Source organism: Triticum aestivum, chromosome 7A (assembly GCF_018294505.1).
Source record: "Triticum aestivum cultivar Chinese Spring chromosome 7A, IWGSC CS RefSeq v2.1, whole genome shotgun sequence".
In the NCBI taxonomy this organism is placed as follows: Eukaryota; Viridiplantae; Streptophyta; class Magnoliopsida; order Poales; family Poaceae; genus Triticum; species Triticum aestivum.
The window spans coordinates 418,567,093-418,575,068 of record NC_057812.1 but is presented as its reverse complement, the minus strand read 5'-3'; positions in this window follow the sequence as shown (position 1 = coordinate 418,575,068).

Sequence of the window (7,976 nt, the reverse complement as noted above, 5' to 3'; positions counted from 1 at the left end):
AGGTGTGTACAGCAAAGATGATTGTGGTAAACTAAAAAGGAAAGACTCAAATCATACAAGACGCTCCAAGCAAAACACATATCATGTGGTGAATAAAAATATAGTCTCAAGTAAAGTTACCGATAGACGAAGACGAAAGAGGGGATGCCTTCCGGGGCATCCCCAAGCTTAGGCTTTTGGTTGTACTTTAATTTTACCTTGGGGTGCCTTGGTAATCCCCAAGCTTAGGCTATTCCCACTCCTTATTCCAAAATCCATCAAATCTTTACCCTAAACTTGAAAACATCACAACACAAAACTTCAACAGAAAATCTCATGAGCTCCGTTAGTATAAGAAAACAAACCACCACTTCAATATACTGTAGTGAACTCATTATTTATTTATATTGGTGTTAAACCTACTGTATTCTAACTTCTCTATGGTTCATACCCCCCGACACTAGCCATAGATTCATCAAAATAAGCAAACAACACAAGAAAAATAGAATATGTGAAAAAGACAACAGTCTGTAGTAATTTGTAGGTTTCGAATACTTCTGTAACCCCAAAAATTCTGAAATAAATTGGTGGACGTGAGGAATTTGTCTATTAATCATCTTAAAAAATAATCAACCTAATCGCACTCTCCAGTAAAAAATGGCAGCAAATATCGTGAGCGCTAAAGTTTACGTTTTTTATAGCAAGATCACAAAGACTACCCCGAAGTCTTCTCAAAGGTTCTACTTGGCACAAGCACTACTTAAAAGCATAAAACCACATCTAAACAGAAGCTAGATGAATTATTTATTACTAAACAGGAACAAAAATAAAATTGGGTTGCCTCCCAACAAGCGCTATCTTTAACGCCCCTAGCTAGGCATAAAAACAAGAATAGATCTAGGTATTGTCAGCTTTGGTATTAGGAAAGAAAAGAGAAAATTTCTTATCTATAGCATTTATATTTCTATTCTGAGAAAGTTCATGGCCATTAATGGTGGAAGAAAGATTAAGCATGCTACGGAAATTTGCATCTAAGCTAGACTTCATCTCTTTGATAATTTCATTTTGGTAAAAGCACAAAAGAGAGGTGGATTCAACCTTCTCACTCATGGGGTGCCCAAATATAGTTTTCATCTTTTTATAGGTATCTATGGGGGGCCCATCAAGAAAACCTTCTTCAAAATAGAATCTAAAACTTGCTTGAATGAAGAGGGTAGGCCAACATAAAAGCTTTTCAAGTATATCTCAATATGATATTGGGGCACATAGCTGGCTCGGATCCTTAATAACCTATCCCAAGCATCTTTTAAAGACTCATCAAGTAAATAACGAAAAATCCCGGGATCATCTTCATCAAAATTATTCAAACCCTCATTGATAACCCCGGTGGGTCTTCCCATAGCATCATTATTTATGATCTTAGAAAGAACAAAGGGACTATCCAAAGTACTAAAGCTCGGGAGAGAACCTTAGCCCTTTTTGATTCGGCCATGGTGAGAGAAAAGAAAAGGCAAAAGAGGCAAATAAAATGGCAAGGGTGAAGTGGGGGAGAGGAAAACGAGAGGCAAATGGCAAATAATGTAATGCGAGGGATAAGAGTTTGTGATGGGTACTTGATACATCCATTTTGCATCATGCTTTTATATCGATATTTATTGCATTATGGGATGCTATTACACATTATGTCACAATACTTATGCCTATTCTCTCTTATTTTACAAGGTTTACATAAAGAGGGAGAACGCCAGCAGCTGGGATTCTGGGCTGGAAAAGGAGCAAATATTAGAGACCTATTCTGCACAGCTCCAAAAGTCCTGAAACTTCATGGAAGACGTTTTCAGAATATATAAAAAATACTTAGTGGAAGAAATTCACCAGGGGGGCCACACCCTGCCCACGAGGGTGGGGGCGCGCCTATTCTGCACAGCTCCAAAAGTCCTGGAACTTCATGGAAGACGTTTTCAGAATATATAAAAAATACTTAGTGGAAGAAATTCACCAGGGGGGCCACACCCTGCCCACGAGGGTGGGGGCGCGCCTTACCCCCTGGGCGCGCCCCCTACCTCGTGGGCCCCCTGGTGGCCCTCCGGTGGCCATCTTCTGCTATATGAAGTCTTTCGATGAAAATAATAATAATAAGCCATCTTCTCGGACGAAACTCCGCCGCCACAAGGCGGAACCTTGGTGGATCCAATCTAGGGCTCCGGCAGAGCTGTTCTGCCGGGGAAACTTCCCTCCCGGAGGGGGAAATCATCGCCATTGTCATCACCAACGCTCCTCTCATCAGGAGAGGGCAATCTCCATCAACATCTTCATCAGCACCATCTCCTCTCAAAACCCTAGTTTATATCTTGTATCCAATTCTTGTCTCCATGTCTGGGATTGGTGCTAGTAGGTTGCTACTAGTGTTAATTACTCCTTGTAGTTGATGCTAGTTGGTTTAATTGGTGGAAGATCATATGTTCAGATCCTATATGCATATTAATACCACTCTGATTATGAACATGTTTATGCTTTGTGAGTAGTTACTTTTGTTCCTGAGGACATGGGAGAAATCTTGCTATTAGTAGTCATGTGATGGTATTCGTTTGATATTTTGATGAGATGTATGTTGTGTCTCCTCTAGTGGTGTTATGTGAACGTCGACTACATGACACTTCACCATTATTTGGGCCTAGAGGAAGGCATTGGGAAGTAATAAGTAGATGATGGGTTTGTAGAGTGACAGAAGCTTAAACCCTAGTTTATGCGTTGCTTCGTAAGGGGCTGATTTGGATCCATATGTTTCATGCTATGGTTAGGTTTACCTTAATACTTTTGTTGTAGTTGCGGATGCTTGCAATAGAGGTTAATCATAAGTGGGATGCTTGTCCAAGTAAGGGCAGTACCCAAGCACCGGTCCACCCACATACCAAATTATCAAAGTACCGAACGCGAATCATATGAGCGTGATGAAAACTAGCTTGACGATATTCCCATGTGTCCTCGGGAGCGCTTTTCTCTATATAAGAGTTTGTCCAGGCTTGTCCTTTGCTACAAAAAGGATTGGGCCACCTTGCTGCACTTTATTTACTTTTGTTACTTGTTGCTCGTTACAAATTATCCTATCACAAAACTATCTGTTACCACTTATTTCAGTACTTGCAGAGAATACCTTGCTGGAAACCGCTTATCATTTCCTTCTGCTCCTCGTTGGGTTCGACACTCTTACTTATCGAAAGGACTACGATAGATCCCCTATACTTGTGGGTCATCAAGACTCTTTTCTGGCGCCGTTGCCGGGGAGTGAAGCGCCTTTGGTAGGTGGAATTTGGTAAGGAAAAATTTATATAGTGTGCTGAAATTTACTGTCACTTGTTACTATGGAAAGTAATCCTCTGAGGGGCTTGTTCGGGGTATCTTCACCCCGACCAGTAGAGCAAAGAGTTGCTCCTCAACCTACTGAACCTACTGAAAATGAAAATGTCTGCTTTGAAATTCCTTCGGGTATGATAGAAAAACTGCTAGCTAATCCCTTTTTAGGAGATGGAACAAAACATCCTGATGAGCATCTAATATATGTGGATGAAGTTTGTGGATTATTTAAGCTTGCAGGTGTACCCGGAGATGTTGTTAAGAAGAAGGTCTTCCCTTTATCTTTGAAGGGAGATGCATCGACATGGTATAGGCTATGTGATGATATGGGGTCTTGGAATTACAAACGATTGAAATTGGAATTTCATCAGAAGTTTTATCATATGCATCTTGTTCATCGTGATCGCAATTATATATATAATTTTTGGCCTCGCGAAGGAGAAAGCATCGCTCAAGCTTGGGGGAGGCTTAAATCAATGTTATATTCATGCCCCAATCATGAGCTCTCAAGAGAAATGATTATTCAAAATTTTTATGCTCGGCTTTCTGATAACAATCGCACCATGCTTGATACTTCTTGTGCTGGCTCTTTTATGATGAAGACTATTGAATTCAAATGGGATTTATTGGAAAGAATTAAACGCAACTCTAAAGATTGGGACCTCGACAAAGGTATGGAGTCAGGTATGACACCTAGTTTTGATTGTGTTAAATCTTTTATGGATACCGATGTTTTCCGTAAATTTAGCACTAAATATGGACTTTACTCTGAGATAGTAGCTTCTTTCTGTGAATCTTTTGCTACTTATGTTGATCTCCCCAAGGAGAAGTGGTTTAAATATCATCCTCCCATAGAAGTAAAAGTAGCTGCACCTATTAAAGTTGAAGAAAAGATTGTCACTTATAATGATCCTATTGTTCCTACTGCTTATGTTGAGAAACCACCTTTCCCTGTTAGGATAAAGGATCATGCTAAAGCTTCAACTGTGGTTCGTAAAAGCAATATTAAAACATATACACCTCCTGAGCAAGTTAAAGTTGAACCTAATATTGCTATTGTTAAAGATCTCTTGTCTGATAATATTGATGGGCATGTTATTTATTTCTGTGATGAAACTGCTAGAATTGCTAAACCTTGTGCTAAAGATAAACCTAGACCTGTGGTAGGCATGCCTGTTATTTCTGTTAAAATAGGAGATCATTGTTATCATGGCTTATGTGATATGGGTGCTAGTGCTAGTGCAATACCTCATTCCTTATACAAAGAAATTATGCATGATATTGCACCTGCTGAGATAGAAGATATTGATGTCACAATTAAACTTGCCAATAGAGATACTATTTCACCAATGGGAATTGTTAGAGATGTTGAAGTCTTGTGTGGGAAAACTAAATATCCTGCTGATTTTCTTGTTCTTGGTTCCCCACAAGATAGCTTTTGTCCCATTATATTTGGTAGACCCTTCTTAAACACTGTTAATGCTACCATAGATTGCAAAAGGGATGTTGTTACTATCGGTTTAGATGATATGACTCATGAATTTAATTTCTCTAAATTTAGTAGACAACACCGTGAAGAAGAATTACCTAGTAAGGATGAAATTATTGGTCTTGCTTCTATTGCCGTACCTCCTAGTGATCCTTTAGAACAATATTTGCTAGACCATGAAAATGATATGTTTATGAATGAAAGAAGGGAAATAGATGAAGTATTCTTTAAACAGGAACCTATTCTGAAAAACAATTTGCCTGTTGAAATCCTGGGGGATCCTCCTCCACCCAAGGGTTTCCCGTGTTTGAGCTTAAACCGTTACCTGATACTCTTAAATATGCTTATCTTGATGAGAAAAAGATATATCCTGTTATTATTAGTGCTAACCTTTCAGAGCATGAGGAAGAGAGATTATTGAAAACTCTGAAGAAGCACCGTGCTGCTATTGGGTATACTCTTGATGATCTTAAGGCATTAGTCCCACTCTATGTCAACATAAAATTAATTTGGAAGAAGATGCTAAACCAGTTCGTGATCATCAACGACGGCTGAATCCTAAAATGAAAGAAGTGGTAAGAAAGGAAATACTAAAGCTCCTTGAGGCAGGTATAATCTATCCCGTTGCTGATAGTCAGTGGGTAAGTCCTGTCCATTGTGTCCCTAAGAAGGGAGGTATTGCTTCGTTCCTAATGATAAAGATGAATTGATTCCTCAAAGAATTATTATAGGTTATAGGATGGTAATTGATTTCCGCAAATTAAATAAGGCAACTAAAAAGGATCATTACCCCTTACCTTTTATCGATCAAATGCTAGAAAGATTATCCAAACATACACATTTTTGCTTTCTAGATGGTTATTCTGGTTTCTCTCAAATACCTGTGTCAGCCAAAGATCAATCAAAGACTACTTTTACATGCCCTTTTGGTACTTTTGCTTATAGACGCATGCCTTTTGGTTTATGTAATGCACCTGCTACCTTTCAAAGATGCATGATGGCTATATTCTCTGACTTTTGTGAAAAGATTTGTGAGGTTTTCATGGACAATTTCTCCTTCTATGGATCTTCTTTTGATGATTGGCTGAGCAACCTTGATCGAGTTTTGCAGAGATGTGAAGAAACTAATCTTGTCTTGAATTGGTAAAAGTGACACTTTATGGTTAATGAAGGTATTGTCTTGGGGCACAAAGTTTCTGAAAGAGGTATTGAAGTTGATAAAGCCAAGGTTGATGCTATTGAAAAGATGCCATGTCCCAAGGACATCAAAGGTATAAGAAGTTTCCTTGGTCATGCCGGATTTTATAGGAGGTTCATTAAGGACTTCTCAAAAATTTCTCGGCCTCTGACTAATTTATTACAAAAGATATACCATTTGTTTTTGATGATGATTGTGTAGAAGCATTTTAAATACTTAAGAAAGCATTGATCTCTGCACCTATTGTTCAGTCACCTGATTGGAATTTACCCTTTGAAATTATGTGTGATGCTAGTGATTATGCTGTAGGTGCTGTTCTAGGACAAAGAGTTGATAAGAAATTAAATGTTATTCAATATGCTAGTAAAACCCTAGACAATGCTCAAAGAAATTATGCTACTACTGAAAAAGAATTCTTAGCAGTTGTATTTGCTTGTGATAAGTTCAGACCTTATATTGTTGATTCTAAAGTAACTATTCACACTGATCATGCTGCTATTAAATATCTTATGGAAAAGAAAGATGCTAAACCTAGACTTATTAGATGGGTTCTCTTGCTACAAGAATTTGACTTACATATTGTTGATAGAAAGGGAGCTGAGAACCCCGTTGCAGACAACTTGTCTAGGTTAGAAAATGTGCTTGATGACCCACTTACCTATTGATGATAGCTTTCCTGATGAGCAATTAAATGTCATAAATGCTTCTCATACTGCTCCATGGTATGCTGATTATGCTAATTACATTGTTGCTAAGTTTATACCACCTAGTTTCACATACCAGCAAAAGAAAAAGTTCTTCTATGATTTGAGGCATTACTTTTGGGATGACCCACATCTTTATAAAGAAGGAGTAGATGGTGTTATTAGACGTTGTGTACCTGAGCATGAACAGGAACAGATCCTACGCAAGTGTCACTCCGAAGCTTATGGAGGACACCATGCTGGAGATAGAACTGCACATAAGGTATTGCAATCTGGTTTTTATTGGCCTACTCTCTTCAAGGATGCCCGTAAGTTTGTCTTATCTTGTGATGAATGTCAAAGAATTGGTAATATTAGTAGACGTCAAGAAATGCCTATGAACTATTCACTCGTTATTGAACCATTTGATGTTTGGGGCTTTGACTATATGGGACCCTTTCCTTCCTCTAATGGATATACACATATTTTAGTTGTTGTTGATTACGTTACTAAGTGGGTAGAAGCTATTCCAACTAGTAGTGCTGATCATAACACTTCTATTAAAATGCTTAAAGAAGTTATTTTTCCAAGATTTGGAGTCCCTAGATATTTAATGACTGATGGTGGTTCACATTTTATTCATGGTGCTTTCCGTAAAATGCTTGCTAAATATGATGTTAATCATAGAATTGCATCTCCTTATCACCCACAGTCTAGTGGTCAAGTAGAATTGAGTAATAGAGAGCTCAAATTAATTTTGCAAAAGACTGTTAATAGATCTAGAAAAAAATTGGTCCAAGAAACTTGATGATGCATTATGGGCCTATAGAACTGCATATAAAAATCATATGGGTATGTCTCCGTATAAAATGGTTTATGGAAAAGCATGTCACTTACCTCTTAAACTAGAACACAAGGCATATTGGGCTATTAAACAACTCAATTATGATTTCAAACTTGCCGGTGAGAAGAGGTTATTTGATATTAGCTCACTTGATGAATGGAGAACCCAAGCCTATGAAAATGCCATGTTGTTTAAAGAAAAAGTTAAAAGATGGCATGACAAAAGGATACAAAAACGCGAGTTTAATGTAGGTGATTATGTATTGCTATACAACTCTCGTTTAAGATTTTTTGCAGGAAAACTTCTCTCTAAATGGGAAGGTCCTTACGTTATCAAGGAGGTATATCGTTTCGGCGCCATAAAAATCAACAACTTCGAAGGCACAAATCCGAAGGTGGTGAACGGTTAAAGAATCAAACATTATATCTC